Genomic DNA, 13,824 nt, shown 5'->3' on the forward strand with positions numbered 1-13,824 from the left:
GACTCCCCATTGCTTCGTGAGTCCCCTGTACCTTGCTGGTCCACACCGTAACCTGTTTGACCTTCCTTCGTCGGTTGCGTTTGCCAAGGCTTGTTGGTGCTCCCGCCGGACACCGATGCCACAGCACTTGACATCCTTTGTGGAACAGCTCACCTCCGGCTCCTGGTCATCCTCAACATCTCCTGATCCTCGTGGCTGCAGAGTCAAGCATCCCTTCTTCGCACCTGAAGCACCCGACATCGGTGGGCATTCTTCTACCGAGCCCCTGGTCACCCTGAAGTGACCCAGATTCTGTCCCCTCTGCTTTCAGGTTCCTTCCTTTTAGAATCCAGGTTTGGATTCCGCCGAACCCTCTTCACCTTCATGGCAGCAGTACTTCTTCACAGCCCTCCATTGAGAACGACAGCGGTTTCCAACACCACTCCAGACCTATGCATCCGGCTCCTCTGGGATAGGTAACTTGGGTACTATGGTATCCATGGGTGGGGTGGCTCTCCAACCTCTTACGTTTCAAAGGGTTTGCTCGAAGTCCTCCTAGAAGGATTCTTAAACTTTAAAACTGTAACCAAGACTTTCCCATAGAATTGTACGGCGCCCATGGTCGTGTTAGCAGACTGCACCCTTCCTCCGTGGGATCCCTATCTACTCACCTTGGGTGGTTCCTTGAGATCCCAGCGATTCTACATGTTCTAGACTGTGTCTTGACTCAAGTCGAGATTGTTATACCACTATTTTAGTATATGGTTTGGTCTCCCCTTGGAGCACACTGTGTATTGTGCTACTTACAACTGTTCTATTGATCTCACAGTGTGTGCTTTGTGTTCTATCCCCGTGTAGAGGATAGTAGAGAATGTTAAATTAATAAATACATATTTTGATATAACTAGTGTGTGGTTCTCCTTTGTTTAGTCATTCAGGAGGTGACATTCTGGTAAAACAAAATTGATTTACATTCCTTCAAGATTAGGCCTGTAGGCTGCTCTCCACAGCTACCACTAGGATAGCTTTCTAAAGGTTATCTTTGACCTCATACATCATAAGCGTTGTTTGGACTGGTGCAAGGTGCCCACTTTAATTAGTGGACAGCATATACCAGGCCAACGTCTCACACTATACAGCTGTCAGACATTAGGCAGACTGAGCTTACGTCATGCCCCATTTCTGAAACGTTCTGAAACATTCATGTATAAATTTGTTGTTTGTTTCAAGCCCTCCAAGAGGGCTTGGATTGGCTAAAATGGGTAATAAATTCAATGTTGCGCCACAGCAAGGGCCACAAAATATGTCTTGCCCACAGCCTTATAAATCCTTTAGATGGCACTGATAACGTCAGGTTTGTTATGGCAAATGGTTGGAATCTTTCCCTGCTACTGTACCTGAGGCTCTCAAAGCTTTTTTTCTCCATGGCCCGCTTTTTAGAAGCAGAAGAGGGGGGGGGGGGTGTCTTTGGTGCCTTCCATGAATGGGGTTTGTTGCCTAATTACAACACCCAGTTCTTTTTAGGCCGAGCATTTGAGAGCTCTTTTATATACTTTAGTATATACTTATCTGTGTATGCACTTTGTGGGCTTTGGAGATCAGCCCTAGGACTTGTCTGCTTCCTCTTAGGGACTTCTTTTTCTGTTCAACTGCCTCTATTTAACTGTCTTGATAGAAAACGACCAGCAGAGGTCAGTAAAATACCAGAATCACTTTAGTATTCTCTAGATTCCAGTCCATAGAAATTGTCTTCCACGAGCACCTGTAGACAATAATATTTACTTTCCCTCCATGTTTAAGAACAGAAGATGTTTCAGCACCCAGGCTAATGTGCTGCATAGCTAAATACATATATGGTCCCACAGGCAAGACCGATTGCATTGCAAATGCTTGTTTAAAAAGCATCTGAACTTCCTGCTCCTTGGTTCTCCTCCCCTTATCTGTGGCGCCAGTCCAGAGCCCTCTGCTGCTCAGAATACTGCATGGGGTCATCCTCCCCGATAACTAGCCTCGCTGCATCTCACAGTCATATGCAATGGCTACCAACCGCCAGGCGTGGGTCTGACAAGTCAGTATGCTAACAAAACTCAGCAGTGTGGCCAGCCTCTAACGGTCAGATTTTTGCCCTGCCTAGCCTTTATTGTCAGTGCAACCCAGAAGTGAGGCCAGCCCCACACCCGAACTTCCACCCGTTATCCTGACGATGGTCAACGTATTCTAAGTTACGTACGTATCAGAGAGTACCACTACAGACATACAAACAGGAAGAGGAAGTGAAAAACCAAACGATCACACTGCCGAGAGGGTGAGGCTAAAACAAAGGAAAGGGTTTAGGATAAGAAGAAATGTCTGCCGCGACCTATACAAATACTTATAGAAGTATGTACTGTTTGGAGATAGATAATATACAAGGGGCGTAGCGCTTCGTTTTGCTGGAATAAAATGAACCCTAGACAGCACATGGCATGCATTTAGATGTAAAAGTGTTTCTACTCTCCTCCGTTTCCAACGAATAAACTTTTATTTGTACAAACAGATACTGCTGACTCATGTAAATTAACCTCAAATCTACATCCTTTATAAATCAGCGTCTCTCTGCTCTGCCATTTTACAGTTTGTGGTTTTTATTCTGCAGTTAATTTATGGTATTATCTGGAGCCAAACAAAGGGTGGGGTTCTGTCACTTAAATTGAGAAAGCCAGAGACTCGTCAGCAGCTGGTGGTTCACCGAAATTCTATTCGGGGGAATACCAGCCATAACTTCTGTCTTTTACAGCCCCTCTCACTTGATTAATAAGTCATGACTAGACGATTTCTTTCAGTCATTTATTGACTCACGGGATGTTCGTCGTTCCAAACCTAATCAGTTCAGAATGAATGCTGAGTTAGTCACCAACCGCCTTTGACCAGCTATCTTTCTGAAGAGCAGACACTTTTGCGGGTTTATTTTTTGCTCCTGGTGTATGGTGGCAGTCTGTGGGAGGTGGGGCTTGAGGGAGGGGGTGGCAGAAATACTCCAGCATCGTGAAACTGAAGAGGGCCCCATAAATCACGAGAACTGCAAGGTGTGAGGTCTATTTAAAACCAACTCCCAGTCATGTCACATATCTGCAAAACCGTTTCTCACGTATGCCATGAGCACACATCAAAAGGCGGGTTCAAGCTCTTTCTGATTCCTGCTTTCTGATTGGTGAGTTTTATGCATTCAGCTGGCCAATAAGAGTTGCAATAATCTCCCTTCCCATTCGCAAACTGATATTATGTGGTGAAAATTAATAGTAAAAAATAACAGCATGTAAGTTCCATTTCTGCGCTTTCATATATTGTGATTTTATTTATTTATTGTGCAAGAGCACGTTTAATACAATGGGCATAGGGGGAATAGGATCGACAAAATTCCACATTCCCAAATATGAACTTTAGTGTCCTACCATTGACACAACCCTAGTGAAAATTGAACATTTTTTTAACAGTTTCCAATGGCTTCTCCAGGATCTGGTTGATTGATCTGTGTTCTGAATAACTTTGGAGATTCCCTGTGATTCCTTTGTATCTTGGAACTGGTTATGGGGGATCCAGGTGATTGGATATATTCTTTCTTTTGATAATGTTCTGAACATTTTTTGAAAATCTTTCAGACGCCTGGGGGAGGATTTATTGGTTTACCTTCAACCTGCCCACCTCAGGAGCATATTAAATATCAGGTAAAGTATTTAAGAGAAAAGCACACTCTGTCAGCTTGATGGAGGTGCTGTCCCAGGGAACATTTCAAGCATTGACAGGAACAGTTGTCATGGCAGTTTCTGCCAATACAGTGTCAATTTGCCAGATAGCTGCATCAAACATGATGGAAAAAAATATGTAAAAAAAAAAAAAATTCCCAAGTATGATTTTGTCTTTAAAAAAAAACAAAAAACAATGCCGCCCTCAGCATGGACGTTTCCTCCCATGGCAAGGGGGGCATTGAGCACTTTTCAGGGCCCCTTACCTCGAGGTTACTCGTGGGGGTGATGGACATTAAAAATGGCTATATGTCCACCCATCTAATTGAGGTGAACGGACATGTAGCCAAACCTCTGACAACCATTACTCCGCCGGGCTGTCAGAGAAGTTTGGCCAGGGCGAAGAAAGAATAGTCTCTGCCGTAGTTACATAAATTTAAATTAGGTGGGCGGACCATAGTATTGGTGGGAGAGAACTCTATTGTTGGAACGCTGTTCCTGTTCCCAAGATACAAATCAGGCCCTGGGTCAAAAACACACCATTAATACTTTATTTTCAATGGGCAACAACTGCAGTATTTAAGCCCAGGGTCAGCTGGGACCAAGGGAAACTAGAGACCCTGGGGATCCAGGGTGGTGTGACTTGCATGGATACCAATAAACCTTTTCTCCAAGAATACACTGCAGGCCCAAAAAAACAATTTATTCTCAGTTTCTATGGGGAACTTTGCTGTATTTGGGCCCGGGTCAGCTGACACCGAGGGAACCCCTTCAACATTAGTCATTTCTGGAAAACTATACACCCAGAGGAATACACAGAATGCACTACAAATATGAAAGTATGAATAGAAAAAAGATAGAATCCCTCCAAAACGTCTGGAGAATGGGTAAGGCTGTACCACCCAACCACCCAACATTCAAACACATCTGAAAAAATATTACTCCCTGAAATGGAAAGGAATAGATTAAAACTCAGTTCATCTGAAAACTGCACTAACCCTATATTAACTTCACATGGTCACAGTTTCTTCCCATTCTTGTCCATTGCAAAAGGCTCATCCATGCATGAATGATGCTATTATCATTAGGAGAATCTTGGGATTGCTGGGTGGTACGAACTTTCCATCAAAGAAATGTAAGGAAATACTGTTTTTCAAAGTGTGATATTTTCAGGGCATTCTGGGTAGGAAAGGTGTGGGGCATTCTTATAAGCCACAACACCCCATAGTCTAGTTTTGATGAATATCTGAAGTAAGTAGATTTCCATGGGTGGAAGTCGAATGAAGCTTCAAAACTGCAGGTAGGCACATCCCAAAAATGAACCTAATTCTAAGTATCTTTACTGCCCTTTCACAGTCATATTCTGAAGCATTTTATTTGCAGGGATTTGGCATATGCACACACGTGTTGTTTCAATTGTTATCTTCCTTTACATTTCATGTCCCAAGCCTATTGTGCACCTGTGTATATAAGGAGAGATCTATGAACACATGGCACATGCAAAATGTGAAACATTTATTCTTCAATGCAATTTGTTTGCACTGAATGTGTCATGTAGTTTCCACTAATCAGTAAAAACTGCGCATTTGTGGATGTCATAAACATAGGATGTTGCCAGACTGATTCCATACAGTTGTAATAAGTGTCAAGACAGTGAATAAAACAAAGAGTTCCACCATCTTGCTGAGACAACTTATATATGCATTCATATTCAGTATTATAACAGTCTAGTGAACTCCTACAATGCAAACCCTAATCCACATAGTGAACTCCTACAATGCAAACCCTAATCCACATGTCTAAGGTGTAAATGTATGTTCAGCCAAAAAAAAACCTTCTGGATGGCCTAACCCTTTACCTGTTGGGTAAGAGTGTAGGACCCTGTCTTGGTCACGAACTGGTCAGCTGCTGGGTGAAAGCTTTAGCATGGAGGTACCCATTGTAATCAGCAAAGGTTTCTCCTCTGATTATACATGGGAATATATAGAACAAGCATTTACAATGCAACGGTCTCGGCATTGTTAAAGTTAGAGCTATTGGAATTGCTCATGACATTATTTTTGTTTATGTTTTTGAAACATGTAAAGAAACGGCATTGTTATTTACAATGTCAATAGCTTAATCTGTGTGTGGGTGCAAATGCACTAGGTCTCGCATTGGAGAGTGATTAAGCTATTGACATTGTAAATAACAATGCCGTTTCTTGAAATGTTTTAAAAACAAAAACATAAACAAAAATAATGTCATGAGCAATGCCAATAGCTCTAACTTTACCAATGCCGAGACCATTGCATTGTAAATGCTTGTTTAAACAGCAATCTCAGACATGGTGGTCTGCTGCATGGCTGCCATTCCTGATGATTCACAAACTGTGACCTACCTTATAATAATATTCATGAGGTTGGTCGATTTGCGACCCATTATGAATCTCTAAAGGAAACTCAATGAGCTTCATACATTAGGATTTCCGATGTCCTAATTGCAATACACAGCGAATCGCAACTAGGAAATAGGCATTCCTAATGCTTGTACAGCTGCACCGTCCGATGTTCTGAGCATGTCTGAAAAATTAAAGAATTTCAAAAAGAACCATCTGCGTTTGTCGCAAGTACCATTCACAGTCTTTTCGAGCCATTATTTAACCAGCAGCAGGATCAGATTATGAGCTTTTTCTCCAGGGATCTTCCAAATCCACACTCCACCTATTAGCACAGGAACACACGCTGTGCTGTTGTGGGCATGTTTGTGAATGGTCTGAAATGGCAGGAATGTTCATTTAAGGGGCCTGACACATTTCACATTTCATTTTTTTTCAATTAAAAAAGGATTTGAGGCAGATTGCTTGCAGTATTTTTTAAACTGCGGCTTTGATAAAGTTCATATAAAATATTTGTAAACCGTATAAAAAAATAAGACACATTATTTTTTAAACAATCTCACTAGAAATACCAACTTATTAGCACACTTAAAAAAACTACATACAGCTGAAAAGTTCCCAGAACCAATGTAATTTTTAAAGCCACTAATCCTGAACTCAATTTATTCTTTGCAGACAACAACGCTCTGCGTACAGTCAGTAGGGTACTTTAACCTCCTACCAACCCCCTCCCCCTTAGGACAACCTGGTAATCCAGAAAAATACGTAAGTATATATGTATGTATGAAGGACCTGCCCTTGGCAAGCTCATGCCACCCTTGTTTATTAAACCCAAAGCATGAAATAGTTTAGCAAACAATTTATCACTGTCTAAACTTCCTCAAAATCTATATGAATGGAGGAACCATTTGTCAAGATTCTGGTAGAAAAACAAGCGCAGGTGTGGCTAAACTGCATGGGTGCTCAAGACACTTGTCTCGTGCTCACGTGGCTAATGGTACATAATGTGCAGTTTGGCGAGCTAAGAGAAAAGCAAATTACATATAAATAAGGGTTGTGAGAATCAACCATAAAATCATTTCATCCTATGCCTTTTAATAAAAAAAGAGCAGTAAAACGAGAAATGAGTTAAACTAAGCACATTTTCCAGTAACACTTTTCCAGGTATATTTTCATAATAAACGTTCACAAAAAAATAGGTACGAGTGGTCAACATGTTTTGGTCTTTCTGTGAGCCACATGTCTTCCAAAATGTGAACGGGTATTTTATGGGCGGGGCGGGGGGAGTTCCCTTAAACGTCCCACTTCGATGCAGACAGAATCCCTGCCTCGGCCATATGTTCAAAAGATGTGTCCTTTGCAGTTGAAGTTGCTGGCTTGTTGTGAGGAACCCCTCTTCTGGACAGAAAAGAGGACGGTAAAAAATGCATTTTAAAATAGAACTCGGTTAAAATATCGAGTTGGCAGCAGGATTGTTTTAGCATCTCACCGATATTTGGGCGGGGTTGATTTAGAATCTCACAGTGTGCCATTGAGGTTACTCCAAGCACTCGTGGGATGACAATGACTTTATTTACAAAAGCTCACGGAAATACTGGCCCGTGGTTCATGTCACTGTGAAAGGACGGTGTGTTCATCGGAATTAGAAAGTTGTACCGGTTGTAATGTCCCTGTGTGAGGAAGGCTCACAATAGGACTCATCGCAGTGTGGTCATGTGTTCACTAGGCATCAGTGGATTCGGTTTAAAATTTCACGACAGGAAATACGGTTTGGTTTGAATCAGAGGTGTCCAAAGTTGGGCCCAGAGCCAAATTGGGCCCACAATTCAGGATCAACAGGAGTTAATAAACTGTTCTCATTTGATTTATTGTATCTATAAAGATCACACATGGATCTCTGGAAGATCTGTCATGGCGTGGGCCCTCGTGGACCAACATTGTCTTAAAATCTCCGAGAGGAAAAAAATGATTTGTTAAAAAAAACAGTGTAGCAGAGAGTTTGCTTAAAATCTCGAAGGACGTCAGCAGGGTCGGTTTGAACTCAGTCTGTTGGTGAGACCGGTTACATGTAATCAGTGTGTCGGCGGAGTAGGTGCCTGTGGACACGATTCATACACCAGGCCTCAAGGTGCTGAATTATTCACCCACAACAAAATTTACGAGCATAAACGGTCAATTGTGACGACTCCTGGCAAACTACGAAAATCACATAAAAGTTGAACATTAATTCCAAAAGTATGGGTAATACTACAGGAGCAAACTTCAAAATGCTTTAACCGGTCTTTTGAGAACTTTACCGTCTGTCAGGGAGGGTCAAGCTCCGCTCCACAAATCCACGGAACATCCGGTGAATGATGTCATTCATACCAGGTCTATAAGCCCATCGGACGTCATCAAATCCTCTAGCGGGCCTATTGTTAGTGAGTGTCCGACATACTGGGCTGGGCAAAGAGAATAGTTTTTCTCTTTACACTATCTGGCGATCCCTTGAAAAATCAGAGTTCTAATAGTTTTAGTCAATTTGTTGAGATACATTTCTCTGCTGAATGATATACCTCATTTCAAAAGACCTCAGGGTGCCCAGCACCCACTGCTTCTGTGTTAACGTGCGTTCCTTGCTGGCTTGTGTGCTGGACATTTAAGGGAAGAGCGATTAGGGCTGGGCTGCTCCCACCCTGATAAAAGGGCCGTGGAATGACTCGCCTTATCTAGGCCTGCGGGGACATGTGCAGTCCCTGCAGTGACGAACGCCGCGCGCCGATAGGATCACTTGAAACACTGAATTAATAAAAAGGCTCACGTGGAAACCGGATCTGCGATCACCCACATGGGGAGGGGAACGCCTGTTGTGTGCCCTAAGACAGGCATCCGGGAAGGATGGGGGAATGGCAGCGCCCGCTTTTAAAGCAGGCCGGGCTGCAGCCGAAGAATGTAGCACCCTTCACATACATAAACACGGAGAGGGCGATGGTTTGGGGGAGGGGACTAGACTGCCAGAGTTTACAACAAAGAGAAACCTGCCCTCCAGAGAGGCAATCCTCCCCTACTCTTCCTAACGTGTTTCTTTTCGGAAATTCATACACATTCTCTTTCAGACGCGTGTAAATTATGCACAACACAATATACTCCATTATTCACGGGCACAGGTGATTTGAGCTCATATTGATAAGATGTCAACTGTAAAACCACCTATGGCAAAAATAATTCTAAAACGCAGCCTAACCAAAATGTGTGCATAGATTATGATCTAGAACCCTGCCTTGCCAGTTGTCGCGTGAGCGCCTCACCATGCGCCGAACGAGTTCAATGAGCTTCCATTCTGGGCTTGTTTTTTTTTTTTAGAGCCAAGCGACATTGTATGAAGACGAGACCTAAAAACGTTCCGCCCGCTGCTAGGAGTTAAAAAATAAAAATTAGGAAATGTGTGTTTCCGGTGTACTGCTACAGAAGCCACCTTAACAAAACAGAAATAAAAAAACAAATTACACGGCCGATACCTAAAAAGTGGCGGGCCTGTTAGCACTATCAGATTGTTGCTGGGTGCCTGAACGCAGTTGTCCGTGTGTGTGCCTCTCTGACCTGCACATGCTTCGGCGTCCTGCTGCAGTGTGACTCTAAACTCCTGCTTGGAGCTTTCTTCCAGGGAAAAAATGTAATGTCGGGTGAGTGGAAGCTTTTTAAAGTGGTTCACGGTGCACATGTGCGAAATGCAGTCAACGGATAGAAGTGCTGAGCCGACCAGAGCAGCGACCGGACGAAGGGGGAGCGGACGAGCACAGAAATGCCTCGGAGAAAGGCAGCCTCCTTTTCGGATTCGGGGGCGTGTTTTGCTGTTGTCTCCTCCCTGAGACTTTTCGCAAAAAACACGCCCCCCGATCCGAAAAGGACGGGGCATGAGTGGAGTGACGGGACCTCTTCTCCAATGGCTGGCCAGCATTTACGAGGCCAGCCAATGGAGAACAGGGCAGAAGAGGGGCGGGTTCAAGCCCCTCTTCTCCCAAGTCATTAAATCTCCGGACTTCCGGTCTGCCGACCGGATGGTCCCGAGACCTAAAAAGGCATCCTTGCCTCTGGCGGAAATTGTGATCAGGCTGCCATTGTCTGTATTCCACAGATTTCTGTTTAGCCACAAAGACATGATAACAAACACATTTATATTTCGCATTTGAGGGCCTTGTACACAGTGCCCACGCAGTGTGATAGTGTTCTCATTAAGTTCTCTGTGTTAGCACGGTCGGTGCTTCCAAGAGACTAAGCCAAGTGTCACAAATACAAATGTGTGTCAAAGTGAAGACAACTTTAGGAACGAACCGTGTATATGTAAAAATGGCACTATTTCCTACCAGCCCAAACTCGGGCACATAACACCACTCCTCATACATATGTCAGGAGAATGGGTAAGGCTGTACCACCCAACCACCCAACATTCAAACACATCTGAAAAAATATTACTCCCTGAAATGGAAAGGAATAGATTAAAACTCAGTTCATCTGAAGACTGCAGTAACCCTATATTAACTTCACATGGTCACAGTTTCTTCTCATTCTTGTCCATTGCAAAAGGCCCATCCATGCATGAATTATGCTATTATCATTAGGAGAAGCTTGGGATTGCTGGGTGGTACGAACTTTCCATCAAAGAAATGTAAGGAAATACTGTTTTTCAAAGAGTGATATTTTCAGGGCATTCTGGGTAGGAAAGGTGTGGGGCATTCTTATGAGCCACAACACCCCATAGTCTAGTTTTGATGAATATCTGAAGTAAGTAGATTTCCTTGGGTGGAAGTCGAATGAGGCTTCACAACTGCAGGTAGGCACATGCCAAAAATGAACCAAATTCCAAGTATCTTTACTGCCCTTTCACAGTCATATTCTGAAGCCTTTTATTTGCAGGGATTTGGCATATGCACACACGTGTTGTTTCAATTGTTATCTTCCTTTACATTTCATGTCCCAAGCCTATTGTGCACCTGTGTATACAAGGAGAGATTTATGAACGCATGGCACATGCAAAATGTGAAACATGTATTCTCCAATGCAATTCTTTTGCACTGAATGTGTCATGTAGTTTCCACTAATCAGTAAAAGCTGCACATTTGTCGATGTCAAAAACTTAGGATGGTGCCAGACTGATTCCATACACCCCCGCAGGGCATTTCCTCCCTTGGACCAGCTAGCTCACAGTGCCACCACTAGCATCCCTAACCTACACAGAGAACGAACAGTTCTGGCAACTACTAAACATGACAGCCCTGTTCCCTCAGGAGCCATGGTGACAGATCTAGAACCTTTCGCTCAGACACTCGTGCTCTCTTTTGATCATAGAAATATACAAAGAATACAGAAAGGGACGTTTTTCAATATTTATTAAAACAAAGTGATTCTTGCATAGAAAATATGTGCTGCAATGACCAATAGACAGAAGCAGACAAAAGTTGTAATAAGTGTCAAGACAGTGAAGAAAACATAGAGTTCCACCATCTTGCTGAGACAACTTATATATGCATTCATATACAGTATTATAACAGTCTAGCGCACTCCTACAATGCAAACCCTAATCCACGTGTCTAAGGTGTAAATGTATGCTCTGCTAAGACATACCCTTCTGGATGGCCTAACCCTTTACCTGGTGGGTAAGTGTCAGGACTACTACAAACAATGACCTTTCACTCTGTTCCATTTGTGCAAAACAATCTTTTACAAGCAGCAAAATGAAGAGAATCCTGACCTGGAGTGAGGCTTGGAGAGCGAGGAACTCCAAGATGGCCGACACTCCCAGTGATGTTACATTCTAGTCTTCTGGAGCCCGTCTCAGATTTCTTTGTGAAGCGCTCAACTGAGAATGTTGGCGCACTTCACCTGAGTGCGAGGCTGAGGCAGTAGTGTTTCCAAGAGTTCCCTAGTTAGTTAGTCAGGGTTTTCCGTTCCTAAACGTTTCCCCTTAATTTCTTGTGCTTATTTAGATTCTGAATCGGAAAGAAGATTCTCGGAAGGATTTCGTAACAATTCCCTCTGGCGTCCGCTTTCTTCATTGAAGTAGCGTTCAGCTCGGGGCTCAAGCACAGTACCGGAGAGAAGAGAAAATGAAGAAAGATACATGGCTACAAAAGTAAACTTTTGCAGTGACAATAAACAAGACGCTGATGAATTGACGAGCAGCCCAAGGAAGCAAACGGAGCTATAGACGAGAGCACCGAGTTTTCCTGAATAAGCTATGTCCAATTCTCATTATCTGTGTTTAGTTAGAGTATGCAACTACGCTCCTTAGGAAAATAATTACTGAGACAATAGTGACAAGAATTATACTCACCTGAAGGATTTTTCCAGAACCTTGTACCTGAAACGAGAATAAAATAAAAAAGGGTTAAGAAGTAGAAGAATAAGAATGGCACGGTATTAGGTATGTAAGAGTCAGCAATAAATAACATCAAGTAGCAAATAGAAATACAGATAAGATAATAATAAACAACATTGTGTTAGTTCTTTCTGATACAGAATTCAATAAGCTGTGACAGACACAAATTCGCTGACATTTATAATAAGCATAATACAGAGGAGGAGCAGAAGCCAAGGGTTATCAAGGTACGTCAAGCATAGTAAAATTAGCGAATTCAGACAGAATGCAGAGAGGAAGTAGATTGTAGGATTAATGCATGTTGTCATTATTTAGCCTCCAGAGCACCAAGTTCCCAAGCAAACTACGCTGAAGAGAAGATTGGAGCAGGAAGCTGGTAGCCGTTGGCAGTCTCTTCTATCTCTTTGTTGTTTTATACAATCCCCTACCTCCTCTCAGGGGAGACATTATGCAAAACGTTTCCATAGTGGTGCGCTGGTGTTTCCTGCAAGGGGCATTGGGAATAGGCAACTCTGTTCCTGCGCAAGTACCAGTGAAGTGGCTCTGACAGTAAGAGTGTAGGACCCTGTCTTGGTCACGGACTGGTCAGCTGCTGGGTGAACGCTTCAGCATGCAGGTACCCATTGAAATCAGAAGAAGTTTCTCCTCTGATTATACATGGGAATATATAGAAAAAGGCATCCTTGTCTCGGGCGGAAATTGTGATCAGGCTGCCATTGTTTGTATTCCACAGATATCTGTGTAGCCACATAGACATGATAACAAACACATTTATCTTGCGCATGTGAGGGCCTTCTACACAGTGCCCAGGCAGTGTGTCCGTGTTCTCACAAAGTTCTCTGTGTTAACACTGTCGGTGCTTCCAAGAGACTAACCCAAGTGTCATGAATACAAATGTGTGTCACAGTGAAGACAACTTTAGGAACGAACCGTGTATATGTAAAAATTGCACTATTTCCTACCAGGCCAAACTCGGGCACATAACACCACTCCTCATACATATGTCAGTTAAGAAGCTATCCAAAGCAAACTAATCCTTTCACTAAAAAATGCATCAGTGTATATAAAGGGAAATACTAAAACTTGTATGATAAAATGACTTCAAAATCAGGCACTCATGCTATTTGGAGGCCAAAAGTATAAAGAACACTGATAGATGTTAAAAATATTTTTTTTAAACTATAAAATGTAAGACAATTTAAAACAAATTTGGAAGGTAAAAAACAAGCCGATTCAAAAGTTCCCACCACTCGGAGAGCCAAATGTTTACATGTTCTGAGTAGTAGACAAAACATTGCTTTTTCCAGTGCCTGCAGACAATGATTCCAGAGACAAACCTCGGAGCAAATTGATAGAGCAAGTATATTCCCACCCAACCCTCACAGTCCTCC

The 13,824-nt window shown here is 42.8% G+C and overlaps 1 long non-coding RNA gene across 1 annotated transcript in view; it reads left to right on the plus strand.

Moving 5' to 3' along the window:
• Nucleotides 1-3,103: 3,103 nt before the first annotated feature.
• LOC146789966 (uncharacterized) overlaps nt 3,104-13,824 on the plus strand; it is a 33,815-nt gene continuing 23,094 nt past the window's right edge. The window contains exon 1 of the long non-coding RNA XR_014969885.1: nt 3,104-3,169. This is a non-coding gene — a long non-coding RNA (uncharacterized LOC146789966). The remainder of the gene's footprint in view (nt 3,170-13,824) is intronic.

The sequence above is a fragment of the Triturus cristatus genome, chromosome 10 (assembly GCF_964204655.1).
Source record: "Triturus cristatus chromosome 10, aTriCri1.1, whole genome shotgun sequence".
Taxonomy (NCBI): Eukaryota; Metazoa; Chordata; class Amphibia; order Caudata; family Salamandridae; genus Triturus; species Triturus cristatus.